This window comes from Leptidea sinapis, chromosome 37 (genome assembly GCF_905404315.1).
Source record: "Leptidea sinapis chromosome 37, ilLepSina1.1, whole genome shotgun sequence".
Lineage (NCBI taxonomy): Eukaryota > Metazoa > Arthropoda > Insecta > Lepidoptera > Pieridae > Leptidea > Leptidea sinapis.
Window position 1 is genome coordinate 8,111,158 of NC_066301.1, and position 19,099 is coordinate 8,130,256.

The 19,099-nt window shown below is 33.1% G+C and overlaps 1 pseudogene; it reads left to right on the forward strand.

The window, feature by feature from the left end:
- The first annotated feature begins 442 nt into the window (after positions 1 to 442).
- The window catches only part of LOC126975716 (interference hedgehog-like), a 49,850-nt pseudogene continuing 31,193 nt past the window's right edge, over positions 443 to 19,099 (forward strand).

A 19,099-nucleotide genomic window follows, 5' to 3' on the forward strand; every position in this document is an offset into this window, starting at 1 on the left:
ACTGTGGAATGAGCTTCCTTGTGCGGTGTTTCCGGGACGATACGACATGGGTACCTACAAGAAAAGCGCGTACACCTTCCTTAAAGGCCGGCAACGCTCCTGTGATTCCTCTGGTGTTGCAGGAGTGTGAGCGGCGGTGATCACTTAACACCAGGTACGCTCGTTTGTCCTCCTATTCCATAAAAAAAAAAAACAGTGACCACCGACGATCAAATCCCCGTTTCTTTTGTTTGGTGTCGAATGTGGAATAGCTGTTTTATTTACGTCCTACGTTTACTTACGGTTACGTATCTTTTTTTTTTTTTAAGTCTGAACAGATTGCGGCCAAGCTTTTTTCTTTCCAACGGATCAACAATCTTCGTTTGCGTATTCACTTCTACTCCATTTTGTTAGGAAGGCGTGTCTGATATTTCTAAGATGTTTATTTTTTACAGAAATTTAAATGGAGTTCACAAAATATCCTGAGTCGGTGACGGAGCCCGTGGGTGATGAAGTGACCTTCGAGTGCGCCGTCCGTGTTCCGGGAGAGAGGCTGCAGTGGAGGCGGAAGCCGGCCAACGATGACAACTGGAAAGAATGGCTGGAGACACCAGGGACCAGTCAGAAGGACAGCGTCTCGACCAAGCTGGTGATTGAAGTTAAAGAGGATACGCCAGATGCCCTTTATCAGGTAAATCTTTTGATAATTGGTATATTGCTATTTGGTATATAAGTTTATGCAATAGTCCGACAACTACGTGCGCGACTGTCCCACGCGTGTACCTGGAGGCTTCTTTGCACAGGATGCCGGCTAGATTATGGGTACCACAACGGCGCCTATTTCTGCCGTGAAGCATTAATGTGTAAACATGACTGTGTTTCGGTCTGAAGAGTGCCGTAGCTAGTGAAATTAACTCAAGGTGACGAGCGCAATTGTAGCGCCGCTCAGAATCTTTGGGTTTTTCAAGAATCCTGAGCGGCACTGTATTGTAATAGGCAGGGCCTATCAATTATCATCAGCTGAACGTTCTGCTCGTCTCGTTCCTTATAATCATAAAAAAAACCACCCGGTACCCGCTGACATCTTTAATACCCCGTCCCCACCACCGTCTGTCACCCCGTGGGACGGTCGCGCACGTAGTTTTTTTTCATCTAGGTTTTTAGTTTTCCTTCCTTCCTTGTTCGGTGTTTCCAGGCCGATACGACTTGAGCACCTTCAAAAAAAGGCCGGCAATCGCATCCTGTGATTCCTTTGATGGTGCAAGCGTAAAAATATGTTAAAACTTTGCAGAAAGCGGCGTCAGACATTTTTGCCATATTAAAATATCAGTGTTATACATATATTATATGTTATGGTGGAAATTGTTAATTCTGTACACAGGCATCGTAATAATTATTCCAAAATCTAAGAGATTCCGAAGTAAGTTCTTCGCAAGCTCAGTTCATTATCAAGTTGCATGGGGGTAGCGTGTCGCTGAACAAAGACATCCAAGACATGCCAAGCCACGGACTTTAGATTTGCAGAGATAAACTGACACCAAAACGTTCTTAGTCAGTCATGTGAAAGTTATCTATTTATATTAATAATAGTAAATTTACCATTAAACTAATAGGATACAATTTTGATCAATACAAAAATATTATCAAATGAAATCAAAATCACGTTGTATTCTCTTTAAATGAGAGCTGTTCTTGCTATATATCAGCTTGGTTATAGATAGTATCTCAAAGAAAAATTTAAAGAAATAAATATTATGACTGTTCATTGTCAGTACATTTATGAAATTTTAATATATGTTCACAAAAATCGTCACCTTTTTACTCTTAACAGTGATTTTCATTTATTCCCATCACAGAAAAATTGTCACTCTCAGAGTGCCATTTGTTTCCGAAGCGCTAGTAGTGTCTAATATATTAGAAATGACATCAAAAAGAATTGTTAAGGAATCAAATTTGAGAAAATAAATCCCTTTTATGCCTTTTACTTTATTCATGTAGTTCAAGTAAATGACACTGATGAATGTCCAAAGTTTTCTTTTTATAAATACCGCCAAAAACCATGTACTCACCCTTCTGTTTTGTGAAGGTATTCAACTATTTAGTTTTTAAGTATCGATATTTTCCTTAGATAATTTAAATGTCTAGATAGAGTCTTTTGCTGTTAGACAACCGATAAAAACAGGCCAGAAATATAAGTTTAGTGTGTGTGAGAAACTACACTCGCGATATATGACTGTGTTAGTGTGCGTGAATTGCTCAAAATAGAAGTTAGTTCTAAATTCAATTTTTTTCGACATTTTCACAGCTGTCATAAGTCTATCTAGACGTATATTATATGATCTAAGATTTTTTTCATTCTTTCGATTTGAATGATCTTCGGCCGTTTTCAATAACCTATCCATCCCTAGTTTAACTTACTATAGATAGATAAATCTTTCCTTTTACGCTTACTTACATTTCAATAACCTATCGATATAAATCATTGGACGATAACTATTATTAAACGTCACCGTCACGTCACTCATCGGTGACTTTTCGATTGAAAATAAGGGTTCTTTTTCGATTTGAGTCAAAATAAGGTGAAAATAATATTTCAATTCTAATAAAAAAATATTCAAAATTCATGAAAAAAAAAATTAGTTTTGAAAAAGACAAAAATAAAAAACCAAAAACTTGGTTTTTGAATTTTTCCCATAAATTATGCTGTTATGTCAAAAAATTGTTAAAACATAATATGTTGTTGATCTTTTTATTACCTATAACTTTGCTATTTATCTTTTTTCCATAGGACTTGCAGTTTTGCCGGAAATCGAGATAACCCTTTTTACCTTAAAACATCACCCCTTTTCCACTCCCCGACCTCAGATCGCCCCTAATTTATTTTTCCTTTCATTTTTGCTATATTCTTATTCGTTTCCAATGGGTTTCATCTTACTGTTATTTTTTTGGTTTCAAAAATTATCGACACTGGTCTATACTCGTTATTTAATAATTAACTGGCAAAGCCATCGCAAGATTTTTACAATATTATTCTATCTACAAACGTAGATTAGCACGAGGAATAAATAATTTTAAGGATTTTTCCTTTTTTAGGCCAAAGAAGTATAACTTCTTGCGTGCTTAAATACACACACTTTCTTTTTTATTTCAGTGTATAGTCTGGTATGGCGATAAGTTTGGTGTCTGTTCCTGCCCGATTGTCTATAGCAAGAATAGATTTAAGTCGGAATACTCCAGAGAAGCGAGTCATTACAGCACTATTGCACAACACCGTGGTCCTACACTGCAAGGAGCCTATATCTGAACCCCCAGCTATATTGACCTGGTGGAAAGAGAACAAAGTGAGTTTACTTAAAAACTACATTTTTATGATACAGTTCGGATTTTATTTTATGAGTATTACTGGATTTAGTGTATTCTTCTTAATATACATATATAGATTTCAGTGTATAGTCTGGTATGGCGATAAGTTTGGTGTCTGTTCCTGCCCGATTGTCTATAGCAAGAATAGATTTAAGTCGGAATACTCCAGAGAAGCGAGTCATTACAGCACTATTGCACAACACCGTGGTCCTACACTGCAAGGAGCCTATATCTGAACCCCCAGCTATATTGACCTGGTGGAAAGAGAACAAAGTGAGTTTACTTAAAAACTACATTTTTATGATACAGTTCGGATTTTATTTTATGAGTATTACTGGATTTAGTGTATACTTCTTAATATACATATATAGATCCAGTGTCCTGATGTTTGTTTTCAGTGAACTCCTCGTAATCTAATTAACGGATTTTAATGGGGATTACTTCATGGAGTGCAGTTCAGTTCAACTAGAGAGATTGGATAGTTTTTATTTCGGTTGTGTCGCATCATTTTTTTAATTCCAATATTTGTTTTGTATGACATTTTCTATGAGAGAATTTATTGGAGCACGTTTTGGCAGTTCTGCTGTGAAACAATTTCATTATTAAAACAGGCATATTTCACGAAATAATTCTTGATGTTATGAAATATTATTGACAAATTCATAAATAGCACTTCTTTATTTTTTATGTACAGAACAACGTGTCTCCGGTCAGATAGGTATTTTATATTTATAGATATTTTTCTTATGAGAAAAACGGTAATTTATACACACTGCCATTGCAATGCAGCGCTACTCAGAATTCTTGAAAACCAACAATTCTGAAGGGCATTGCCCGCAATGTATCTCTTGTTGACACCCGTTGTTGCGTATGTCTATGGGCGGTTGCCTCACCACTCCTGAGCACGTGAACCTCTTGCCCATTTAATTTTGACACTTTCAATTATGTCTTACTTGTGAGTAGTAGGGATTCGCCGGTTCTGGCTCACAGTAGTAGGGATTCGCCGGTTCTGGCTCCTCGATTCTGGCTCACTTGCTCGTGATGCCTACTAAAAAAAAAAAAAAAAGAAGTTTGGTGTCAAACTGGGGGTTTTGATGTATTTCCGAGCGATTGCGCTGATCCGTTTTTCGATATCTCTTATAGTTTCAAAGTTAGCATTTTAAATTAAACAGATCCATAATCATTAATAATCACTGGTCATTTAGCTAATGATTGGTGAGCGACTCAATGTCTAAATTTCCATGAACGTGATACAGGTAATTTACTAATTACCTCTATCACATTCGTTACTACGATTAAAAAGACAGTTTCTGTATTTATTATTTATTTTTAAACATGATTTAAATAAAGTATATAATAAAACATCATTGCAGATTGTATCATTTTCAAAATATTTGATGAAATCATTCAAACTCTTCTTATTAAACTTAAAGTATAGATACATTATGCAGTACTCGCCACACACTGCGGTATATTCATTCTGTACTCTTGCAGTATTGTAGTTATACATTCTGCAATTCCTTTGTAAAAACATCAGCTGGAATCCCTGAGGTGGACGACCATATGAATCGAAGTATTGTCCAATACCCTGCTCATCAATGTGTATTGCAACCCAGTGAGTGCCTGGCTTATTATCACTATCTAAATTGCTGACAATATAACAGGGCGTTACAACATATATCGGCAATCGGTTTGCCGCATAAACATTATTTTTAATACTGGGATCGATTTTGTTCAAATAATTCTGTATCTCGATTGTATTCATATTAGTTGAGAACAGGGTCTTGTCAGTTGCGATGATTGAATAGTTATGTGGATATTAATAACATAAGCACTTAATAAATAAGGCTTTAATGTACCTTATTCATGTATTTAAAACTTATATGGTTACAATAAAACAAAATATCATTACAAGCGATTCAAATATAAATCTATGAACATTTGATGAAATTATATTTTCATCAATTTTATTATAATATAAAAGCTGATTGAAAACGAACTTTGTACCTACATACTTACGTAGTCATTAGTACAATCTGGAAATGTTGACTCCATTAAACTATCAATAATTGAACTTATCATTTAAGTGCCATTATGTTTCACCACAATATTTAAAACCAGTACTAATCATAAACAAATTTACTTTTACGATATTTTAGTATAAAATGCTAGAACTGTTCAGAAAAATAATCATTGAAGTGGCGTATTCAGTCAAATTATTATATATTTTGTGTGTTGTGTAATTGTTGAGTGATTTGCTGCAATGGAGGTAAGTTTTATCTATTATTCACTTTGAAATTAAAAAGTAATATCATTTGTTATATTAAGATATGTATGTATAATACTATTCTAAAGCAGTCTTATTGTTGTTGTAGAATGCATTCACCCCAACAATGGAAGAAACTACATATAAAACATTTTACTATCCATTATCTGAAGATAGTCAGGATTCATTAAAAGTTCCTCAACTTAAATCCTTGAAGAGGGCCAGCTCAAATGAAAATATAGATGCATTATTCGAAGTGAAAAAAACAAAACAAAAGAAAATATCATCATCAATATCCAGAGCACATGAGAATGGAAGTATTTACATTACAACTAATGCAGATGACGGAAGAAATGCATCACATTTGGTTAAAATAGAAATCTATGATCTCAATAAAATAAAAAACACGCCTGCACAAGAACAATGGAAATACGCTGATTATAGATTAAAATATTATACAATCGACAATAATGAAAGTTATAAGGACATAAAAAAGATTTTATACAATGTTACGAAGAAAATTTTAGAAACAGAAAATTATAAGAAATATAATTTTAACAATAAGTAGGTAGCTATGAAGAAATACATAAATATTAGTTCAGTTTAGTTATTAGTTTATTTATTCTCTTATACAAATAATATTATTATATTCTCATCATTTGGAAAATTAAACATAACGATATGGAACTCTGCTTTGTATGTAATGAGGTTGAAAAAATGATCAAGTGAGTTATTTTCTTTGTAAATTATTTAGTATTATATTATTGATGAAATGTGGCTAATATCATTCACTTATGTTGTAGTCAACCTGTTCTACAAAGTGGAGGAGGTTTTAAGAGAAGAAGTGCAGTATTACAAGGCAGTGAAGACAATGATACAAGTACAAAGAGAGGACGACAAGGGGAACCATCCACATCATCGGGGCTCACCAGTGTGAACGATGAAATGGTGAACTGTTCTTTATGTCAAATCTTAATACGGAAAAGATATTATGCAAATCATCTTAGAAGTAACCTCCATAAGAATAACGTAATGCAATTACATAGTACTTTAAAAAATGTCACAGTACACGAATCGGCTTTTGGTAATAGAATTATCTCATATAAAATTAAGAGTAAATCCAACCAATTACAAACATTCGAAACACCAGAAATGTTTTTGAATTCTATTAAAAATGAAATTATTTCACTATTTGAGGAATCTGTTCGATTGCTTACAATTTTTAAAGTTAATTTTATTCTGCACGCTAATTTTGTTCAAGAAACAAAAAATATTTCTAATGAATTTGAATTTCAAACATGTAGTTATACTATAATGCAGGGTGAGGATTTAAATTTTTTCTTTTCGTCCTTATGTGATATGTTGATGACTAAAATTAGCACATTTGAGAAAAAAGATAGTGGTTGGAGTCTTAAGAAAATAAATGCATTAGACATGAATATAAACAAATTCAATCCATTACGTGGAAAATCATATATTGAATTACCTAAAGAAATCAAATTAAAAAAAAGTGTTATAAATGTACAAAACTCGGATGATTTATGCTTTAAATGGGCTTTGCTTTCTGCATTATATCCAGTTACTAAGAACTCTCAGAGAGTTTCATCTTACAGTAAATATTCAAATAAATTAAATTTTGATGGAGTTACGTTTCCTGTTAAAATGACAGATATACAGAAAGTAGAAAGGTTAAATAATTTAAGTGTAAATGTTTTTGGTCTTGAATACAATTGTAAAAAGAAAGTACATGAATTAGTTGGTCCATTGTATTTAACAAAATCACGGAAAATTGTTCATATCAATTTATTATTTATTTCGCACGGAACAATTAATCATTTTTGCTACATTAAAAACCTATCGCGTTTAGTAAGTGGTCAAATTTCAAACCATGAACATGCAATCTACATCTGTGACGGTTGTCTTTTACACTTCTCAACAAATGATAAGTTATCAGCTCATCAATTGAATGATTGTTGTCATATTAAAGTGGAATTGCCTAATACAGAAAAAACTTTAAAAGATTGGTTTGAACAACCAATTTCAAACAATGTCTTAAAATTTGATAAATTTAATAAGATGTTACAAATACCCTTTGTTATATACGCGGATTTTGAAGCTTTCCTTAATCCAATTCAGACATGCTTTAACGATCCATCAAAACCTTATACAACTAATGTTCACAAACACGAAGTTTATAGTTTTGGGTACTATATTAAATGTTCATATGATGATAGTTTATCAAAATATGAAACATATAGTGGTCCTCATTGTACTCATGTCTTTATGAATCAGTTGTATAAAGATTTAGAAGTGATTTGTACAAAAAATTATTTTGTCATAAGTCCAAAACCTTTGACTTCCAATGATGATGAAATTATTTCACAATGTAAAGACTGCTTTATATGTCAATCTAATTTAAATGGTGAATGTGCATTATACTTTGACTCGCATACAGGAAATTTTAGAGGAGTTGCACACGAAGTATGTAAGACAAAGTTTAGAATCCCCTATCACATTCCAGTTTTTTTACACAATCTTAGTCAATATGACTCTCATTTTATTGTTCATGCATTAAATTCTATTGAAGGGGAAATTGATATTATTCCACAAACGAAAGAAAAGTACATTTCTTTCACAAAAACGATAAAATTAAATAATCATAAAATTCAATTGAGATTCGTTGATTCGTTTAAATTTTTACCTTGTAGTTTAGACAAACTTGTTCAAAATTTGAAGGAAGAACAATTTCAAACATTAAAATATAATTTTCCAAATAATAATGATTTTTTACGTCTTAGAAAAAAAGGAATTTATCCATATGAATTTATGTCATCACATGATTCCTTAAAACTTTCAGCACTCCCTAGTCGCGATAAATTTTACAATACATTAACCGACACACATATTTCCGATGAAGATTATGAACATGCCAAGGATGTTTGGCAACACTTTCATTGTCAAAATATGTCAGATTATTCTGATTTATATCTTAAAACCGATGTTTTACTTTTAACAGATGTGTTTGAAAATTTCCGAGCCTTATGTTTGCAAACATATGGTCTAGATCCAGCTCATTATTATACAGCACCTGGGTTAAGTTGGGATGCTATGTTAAAATGCACAAAAATTAAATTAGAATTACTTCAAGACTTTGAACAAATAGCTTTTATTAGATCGGGCATTCGAGGAGGTGTATCTCAATGTAGCAATCGTTATGCCAAAGCTAATAACAAATATATGCGAGAATATGATAAAGACACACCAAACTCATTTTTAACTTATCTTGATGCTAATAACCTTTACGGATGGGCCATGTCTCAATTCCTTCCTACAGGAGGTTTTGAGTGGGTAGATGTCACAACTAATTTTGATGTCCCTGATGATTATGAATATGGTTTTATTTTGGAAGTAGATCTAGAATATCCTATTGAACTGCATGATTTACATTCTGACCTACCCTTATGTCCCGAGAATATATGTATTGGTAATACAAAAGACATAAAATTAGTTCCAAACCTTCGTAATAAAATTAAATATGTGATTCACTACAGAAATTTAAAGCAATGTCTGACAATGGGTTTAAAATTACAAAAAATTCATAGAATTTTAAAATTCAAACAATGCGCATGGTTACAATATTATATAGATTTAAATACAAGCATGCGTAAACTAGCCACATCTGATTTCGAAAAAGATTTTTATAAATTAATGAATAACTCAGTGTTTGGAAAAACAATGGAAAATATCGAAAAAAGAGTAAATGTAAAATTATTGAGTCATTGGGAAAATCAGGGTAAAATTCTAGGCGCACAAGATTTAATTGCTAAGCCAGAATTCCATAGTTTATCTATTTTTAATGAAAATTTGGTTGCAGTTCAATTACGAAAGACGAAATTGTTCCATAATAAACCTATTTATTTGGGATTTTGTATATTGGATATTTCTAAAACTCTAATGTACGACTTTCACTATAACTATATGTTTAAAAAGTTTCAAAACAAATTAAAATTATTGTACACAGATACTGATAGTTTAATATATCAAATTTTTACAGATGATTTTTACAGAGATATAAAACCTGATTTACATTTGCGTTTCGATACCTCGGACTATACAGAAAAAAATATATTTGGCTATCCAAAACTCAATAAAAAGAAGTTAGGCTACTTTAAAGATGAAAACAATGGTAACATATTTAATGAATTTGTAGGACTTAGATCTAAAATGTATGCATTAGATGTTGAGGGAAAATTCACAGCTAAAGCTAAGGGGGTTAATAAAAGTGTTACTAAGAATATGAAAATGGAAAATTATAAGACTTGCTTATTTGAAAATAAGAACGAATATTGTTCAATGCTTAGATTTAAGTCAATAAAGCATAATATTTTTACTCAAAGAATAAATAAATCTAGTCTGTCATTTAATGATACCAAACGGTACATTTTACCAAATAATATTGATACCTTAGCTTGGGGTCATCATAAAATAGAATAAATATTATATTAAATTTTAAGAATAAATTATTATAGTTTTAAAAAACCAAATGAGAGATTATTGTATTTAGATGTATAAGTTGCGGAGTAAAACATGATGTACTGTATATTGTTTCAATTATAGATTTTTCTGTTTAAATAAATGGTGGTTTAATAACAGATTGTTTCATTACTATACTAAACCTTAACACACATAGACGTAGTAGATAATGCATCATTTCAATCATCCATTCACTGCAATAGTTGCTGGTCCAAGTGGATGTGGAAAATCAGTTTTCGTAAATAATTTTATAAAATTTTTGAATGATATCTGTGATGCAAATTTTACCCAAATCACCTGGTGCTTTGATGAAATGCAGCCTTTATATAATCTCAACCACATTAATTATCTTCAAGGTTTACCTGATTTATCTATGTTTGACGGAAAAAATCCTCAACTTGTAATAATTGATGACCTGATGAGGGAATCAGATGGTCGTATTGTTGATATATTCACGAAAGGAAGTCATCATAGAAACTTAAGTGTGTTTTATTTATCTCAAAATTTGTTTCATCAAGGTAAAGGACAAAGAGATATATCACTCAACTCAAGTTATATAATATATTTCAAAAATCCTCGAGATAAAACCCAAATTCGATACTTATCTCGTCAAGTATTCCCTGAAAATCCGAAATATTTGGAAGATTCTTACAGAGATGCTACCAATGAAGCTCATGGTTATTTAATGATTGATTTGAAACAAGAAACAAATGAATTGTGTCGCGTTAAGACAAAGATATTTCCATCCGATGGATATTGCACTGTTTATGTACCCACAAAAGGGTTTAAATATGGTAAGAATCAAGAAATTTCGATCATTTATAAATGATGCATAGACGTTTAAAGACGCATAAAGATTTGTTAATTGCTCTACATAAACTGAAGCCAAAATATCAAAAAGCTTTATTAAAATCATGTAACAAAACAGAAATAAATTACATTTGTGAATGTATTCATAACGTACTGCGGGGTAACGTTGAATTGGCCGAGAAAGAAAAATCTAAATTAAAGAAATATAAAAATATTCTTCGAAAATTGGTAAGAAAAGGTACGAATAAAATTAGAAAAAATATAATTGTACAAAAAGGAGGTTCATTTCTACCGATAATATTGGGTTCTATTCTAAGTGGGTTGATTAATTCATTTATTTAAGAAAATGGATAGTGCTAAAAAAATGTTACTTATTGAACCATCATTATTGGAGAAGTTAAAACAACACAAAGAAAATGATACGCCAAGATGTCGATTAGATACTGATATGCAAAATATCTTAAGCAGTGACATAGAAGATCGAAAGAAATGTATTTTATATTTGCAAACCCTTCAAAGATATCTAAACTTCGTCAAAGAGGATCGACAACCATACCACATACCACTTATAAATGATAATGATTCATATATTGGTTTTAATCAAGGTCATAATGAAATCGATACTGATTATATAAATCATGATGTGAATAAAATAAACGTAGTTCCTACTCAAACATCAGTGGAGGTTAACAAAAATATTGGGGAAATATACACGAGCTCTGAAATACTGAAACTAATACCGAAAACATATGCTAAAAAAGGTGAACTTTTACTAAATTTGATTTCCTTGAATAAAAATAAAATAAGCTGGGATGAATCTGGTACCGTGATTATAGATAATGAAAAAATACCTGGGAGTAATATTGTGGACTTGGTGAGTGATACCTTGAGAGCTCTTCAGAAAAGTGAACCTATAGGTTGGGAAAAATTCGCAACAACTTTGAAGGAAATAAAAGTACCACTCACTTATATCGGGAACCCAAAGCGAGTGGATTTTATAAACCATTTGCAATTAAAAGAGGTTGAATCTAAATCAGTACCTGACGAAGAATTTTCTACACCAACAAGTAATAAGTACACAGGGAAACTAAAAAAAAGATCGGACTGGGAAAAATGGACCCCATATTAGAAATAAATAAAATTTATTATGATGCATCACATCCTGCTGGCTACAGCACTATTGATAAATTGTCAAAAGCAATGAAGGGTAAAATGGACAGAAATAGTGTCTTAAAGTGGTTACAATCACAAGAAACATATACATTACATAAACCTGTTCAAAGAAAATTTTCTCGTAACAGATATATTTTGTCTAATATTAATGAGTTATGGCAGGCCGATTTAAGTGATATGAGATCTTATTCTGAATATAATGATGGTTTCAAATACATACTTTGTGTTATTGATGTCTTTAGTAAATATGCGTATGTTCGAGCAATGAAAAAGAAAAACTCTGAAACAGTTAAGGAATGCTTTGAAAGTATTTTTGCTGAAGCTAATACTACACCTACACATATACAGTCTGACAAAGGAACTGAATTTGTTTCCAAATATGTACAAAAATATTTTAAATTAAAAAACATAAATTATTATACAACCAATAATCCAGATATTAAAGCAAGTATTGTCGAAAGATTTCAGAGAACTCTTAAAACGAAAATGTGGCGCTATTTTACACACAAAAATACTCATAAATACATTGATGTTTTACAAGATCTAGTGCATTCATATAATCATAGTTTTCATTCTAGTATAAAAATGTGTCCATGTGATGTTAATAATACAAATATAATGAGTGTATGGCAAAATTTATATGATAGAGAAAGTAAGATAAAAACATCAATTAGTATGGTGAATCCAAGAATTCACGTTGGAGATTATGTTAGAATAACAAAACATAAACATATTTTCCAAAAAGGATATGAATCAAATTGGAGTGACGAAATATTCATCGTATCTACCATAATACACCGATCTCCGTTTGTAGTATTTACTTTAAAGGATTTAGAAGGCGAAGAGATAGTTGGTACTTTTTATGAAAAAGAGTTACAAAAAATCATATTCGACCCCACTACTAAATACAAAATAGATAAAATAATACGCTCTCGATATACCGGTAACAGAAAAGAATTGTTGGTGAAGTGGAGAGGTTATCCAAATAAATTTAATAGCTGGATATTAGCTTCTACTTTGAAAAAAATATGAATAAAGATAGTTTTTATTTAACTTTACTAAGCAATAGTTCTATGGATTATTTTCCTGATAATACAACAACATTATTTTCTACGAAACTGCCAAAACCAACAATACTAGAAGGTGAATGGAGGGTTGGAGTAGTAGAATTTCAGTACCCATGCACTATGTTCACCGTTCAAGAACATGAAAACATTATTTATATAACAAAGTTGATGCAAGTACCCAATGAAAGTAAACCGTCATATGTTTATTACAAGACACATATTCCAGCCACAAATTACGATAACATAAATCATATTTTGATGGCACTGAATAACACTCGAGAAAAAATTAAATTTAAGTGCGATGAGGTTTCAAGGATTGTAGTTGCTACGATAACGGATGAATCCATAAAATCTGTAACTCTATCACCTAAATTATGTCTTCAACTAGGGTTCGAACCAAACAGGAACCTCGTTGAAAAAAATTTTGGAAAGTGTCCAGCTAATTTGCATTTGGGTTTACCGTCTCAATTATTTGTTTATTGTGACATAGTGGAGCCTCAAATCGTTGGAGATGTTATGACACCCCTTTTACGAATAATACCATTGGATCCCTCAAAATACATATATGGAGCGTACAAAATGCACGTTTTCTCTCCTCCCCATTACCTACCTGTGATGCGTAGAGAATTTGATACAATTGAAATAGATATAAGAACAAGCACCGGTCAAAAGATACCATTCCAATTTGGAACAGTGTGCATTAAACTCCACTTTCAAAAATTATAATGTACGGCAAACGTGATAATATTTCATGTCCATATGAACACTATTATACTCACCAGGCCGGATCAGGTATCGGAGTTATTTATAAAGGAGCACCGTATCAAAGAGGTCATGGAATCGGAAGTTTTCTTGGGGGGCTGTTTAGATCTATTTTACCACTACTGTCTAGTGGTGTTCGAACTATTGGTAAAGAAGCATTAAGTACCGGTGTAGGTATATTATCAGATATGGTTAATGCACGCCCCATGGAAGATTCAATAAAAACTCGTCTAAAAGAAGTCAGCTCAAATTTGAAACGAAAAGCTGATGCCAAAATAGATAATATCAACATGTTTGGATCTGGGTATATAACAAAACGAAAACGTCGTTCTGCGATCATTCCATCATTGACTGCGAAAGCGAAAGCTATTAAAAAATTAAAATTGAATCAAAAACAAATCAAAGATATATTTACTGATTAAATATGTCATTTTTACATAGTCAGTCTTGTGAATGCATTAAGTCCGAATTGGATTTATTTGCATTACCATCAACTCAAACTAGCATTGAAAGTGGACTATGGATTCATTATAAGCCCATTTGATCACTTGCTGATGATGGACCAATAGAATTTCAAGTACCTGGGGCAGGTGATGACTATGTGGATTTATCCCATACTTTACTCCATATAAAAGCTAAAGTTTTGAATCAAGATTATACAAAACTGACAGTACCGACAGTTGTGGCCCCAGTTAATAATTGGTTACATACACTTTTCAGTCAACTTGATGTATATTTAAATCAAAAACTTGTATCGCCACCGAATAATACATATGCATATCGAGCTTATATTGAAACTCTATTGAATTATGCACCTGCTGCAAAAGAATCTCATCTCACTTGTGGTCTATGGTATGAAGATACAGCTGGAAAAATGGATGCAACTGATGAACAAAATAAAGGATTTATTAAAAGACAAGAATTGGCTAGTGAATGCAAAGAAATAGAAATGATAGGACATTTACATGGAGATTTATTCAACCAAGAAAAATTTTTGATTAATGGCGTTGACATGTGCGTAAAGTTAGTTCGTTCTAGAGAAAATTTCAATCTCATGGCTTCATCAACTGACCATAAATTTAAAGTGTCTATTACAGATGCAACTCTTATTATTCGAAGAGCACGAATCAACCCAACTGTGCTACTTGCACATCAAAAAGTTTTATCATCTACCACAGCAAAATATCCAATCACGCGAGCAGAAGTCAAAGTTTTAACTATACCATCAGGCATTCAGGGGAAAACCCTTGATAACATATTCCTTGGCCAAATACCCAAAAGGTGTATAGTCGGTTTTGTGAATAATGCATCCTTTAATGGTAGTCTCACAAAAAACCCATTCAATTTCGAAAATTATGATATTAATACATTTTGTTTATACATAGATGGACAACAGATACCTTCAAAAGCCTTACAGCCATCGTTTGACAATAATATTTTTACTACGGTCTATCATACGTTATTCTCAGGAACAGGTATACATTTCCTAAATGAAGGCAATGGAGTATCAAGAGAGCAATATGCCAAAGGGTTTTGCTTGCTAGCCTTCGACTTAACACCCGATTTATCAGCAAATTCTTCAAGTCATTGGAATCTTATAAAACATGGTAGTGTAAGATTAGAAGTTCGTTTTGAATCAGCTCTTACACAAACAATTAACTGTATTGTTTATGCGGAATTCGATAATGTTATTGAAATTGATAAAAATCGTAATATTTCTGTAGATTACAGCAGTTAGAATATAATAATTAATGTTTGAATCGTTTGTATCCTTGTGTATTTTTTATGTTGATTAAATACTAGATTACCTTATAAATTTATATAATAAAAATATGTATATAAAATGATATTTTGTTTTATTATGGTGAAACATAATGGCACTTAAATGATAAGTTCAATTATTGATAGTTTAATTGAGTCAACATTTCCAGATTGTACTAATGACTACGTAAGTATGTAGGTACAAAGTTCGTTTTCAATCAGCTTTTATATTATAATAAAATTGATGAAAATATAATTTCATCAAATGTTCATAGATTTATATTTGAATCGCTTGTAATGATAGTTTGTTTTATTGTAACCATATAAGTTTTAAATACATGAATAAGGTACATTAAAGCCTTATTTATTGAGTGCTTATGTTATTATGATCCACATAACTATTCAATCCTCGCAACTGACAAGACCCTGTTCTCAACTAATATGAATACAATCGAGATACAGAATTATTTGAACAAAATCGATCCCAGTATTAAAAATAATGTTTATGCGGCAAACCGATTGCCGATATATGTTGTAACGCCCTGTTATATTGTCAGCAATTTAGATAGTGATAATAAGCCAGGCACTCACTGGGTTGCAATACACATTGATGAGCAGGGTATTGGACAATACTTCGATTCATATGGTCGTCCACCTCAGGGATTCCAGCTGATGTTTTTACAAAGGAATTGCAGAATGTATAACTACAATACTGCAAGAGTACAGAATGAATATACCGCAGTGTGTGGCGAGTACTGCATAATGTATCTATACTTTAAGTTTAATAAGAAGAGTTTGAATGATTTCATCAAATATTTTGAAAATGATACAATCTGCAATGATGTTTTATTATATACTTTATTTAAATCATGTTTTAAAAATAAATAATAAATACAGAAACTGTCTTTTTAATCGTAGTAACGAATGTGATAGAGGTAATTAGTAAATTACCTGTATCACGTTCATGGAAATTTAGACATTGAGTCGCTCACCAATCATTAGCTAAATGACCAGTGATTATTAATGATTATGGATCTGTTTAATTTAAAATGCTAACTTTGAAACTATAAGAGATATCGAAAAACGGATCAGCGCAATCGCTCGGAAATACATCAAAACCCCCAGTTTGACACCAAACTTCTTTTTTTTTTTTTAGTAGGCATCACGAGCAAGTGAGCCAGAATCGAGGAGCCAGAACCGGCGAATCCCTACTACTGTGAGCCAGAACCGGCGAATCCCTACTACTCTTGTAAATAAAAAAACTAAATAATTCACAGGGCTTGAGAAAACAATTGGATACTCCGCACGGGGTTCTTGTGATAGCCAACGCCAGTCCGGAAGACAACGGCGTCTACGGTTGTAGCGCTACTAACGAGCTGTGGACAGACCGTGGACCTGCCGGAGAGGACGTACTTGAGGGTCCAGCACGAGGGAAGTGGAGGCATTAGGTAATAGAATATCTAGACTACCGTTAATTACTATGTATTTTATGAAGTGAATAGCAGTTTTTGAGTGAACAAAAAGCGTGAAACTCACGTCATCGTCACCGAACTATTTAATATATATACTGTGTATATGTATATAGTACTTTCTACTGATAAATAAAACCAATTCATGCGAAATTATTACAAGTATTTATAGTTTAAATCGGTCATTAACACTTCTTTTCAAACCAAAAATAATTCAAAACTAATAATCTAATAGCTCGACGTTACAATTCACAAGTTATTTTAGTTTTTACTTCCATCGGCAGTCCCCAGAAACAAACCCGCAAGTATTTTTTATTGTTTGAAGCGGTAGCATTTGAATTGAGCTCTTAAACAATATCTGCAAGGACTATTTATTGCCTTTAAAATCCTCGGGGTTCCAGATGGGGTATGTCTTGCGTTTGCTGTTTTATACAAGCGTAGATTTCATTTCAACTGAAAATTGAATTGGAATTTGTTAACAATTACCGTGTTTTTTTATGTAGAACCCCAATCCGTTATCGAAAGTAAAATAAACTTGTGTTACTCCTTATAGTATGGGCTATCTGCCAGTGCCAATCAGTAATGTCAAAATAGGACCAGCCGTTTCGGAGATTGGCTGGAACGGACAAAAAGAAATAATGTATTCATTAAAATGCATTGATCAAAAGAAAATCTATAACACCAACACAAATTTTAATTGCATTTATTATATATATTCACAGTTAATAAGTTTCAATATATTGTTGATATCTCGAGACGGATGATTTCGTGGGCGTCAAAGAGGATGGTGTATTGCTGGCTCCGGTGAGGCCTGAGAATAACCTGACTCTATGGTGTGGCGTGGTGGGAACTCCTCCCCCTCAAGTCACTTGGAGTAAGGAGGGTATGGCCAGCTTGCCACAACGTCGAGATCAGATGCTCGTCGTGTCCCCCTTTAATTCGGAGCATGAGGTTAGTAGTAATTATTTTCTGGTCATTCTTGATCATCATCATCAGCTGGAAGGCGTGGGGGCCCCTTTTACTAGTGGGAGGCTCCATTGCACAGGATGCGAGCTAGATTATGGGACAACGGCGCCTATTTCTGCCGTGAATCAGTAATGTTTTCATTTTTCATTTCATAAAAAAAGACATCCTCCAGCAGTGGACGTCTTTTGGACTTCCCCCAAAGATCACCATGACGTTCGGTCCTTCGCTGCCCTCTTCCAACGTATTTCGGCGATCTTGACCAGATCGTCGGTCTATCTTGTGGGGGGCCTACCAACACTGCGTCTTTCGGTACCTGGTCGTCATTCGAGGACTTTACAGCCCTTCGTTATAAATAACAACGTCTATCTATTCGTCGAGGTGTATGCCCACTGCCAGTTTAGTTACGCAACCATGTCCAACCAACCACTATGTTGGTGACTTTGTTCTCTTACAGATCTCCTCATTTCCGATTCGAGCGCAGGGAAACTCCGAGTATAGCACTATCCATTGCCCTCTGAGCGACCATGAGCTTCCTCATTAGGCCTTATGAGGAAGCTCAGCCTTGACGCTGAAACAAAACAATGTTAGTAATTATATTTACAATATCAACTATCATTACGGGGAAGTGTACCAGGAATACTGGCCGCATTTCCGCGTTGGATAGCTGGGCTGATCTGTTGATCGAAATAGCTGCCAGCGCTTGAATTTCCAGTAGCCCTATTGAGGCGCGACGATAGTACTTTGTAAATTCTCCGCGCCCGTGGACCCACGGATTAAGTGTCTCGACAACAAACGGCACAAAGATAACATGCCCCTTAAATCATCTATAAGTCTAAATAGACTGTTATAGCTGTGAAAACGTAGAAAAAGTTAAGGTTGACTGCTAACCTCTATTTAGAGCAATACACGCATACTTAAACAAAGTGACATACAAATCGTGAGTGTAAGAC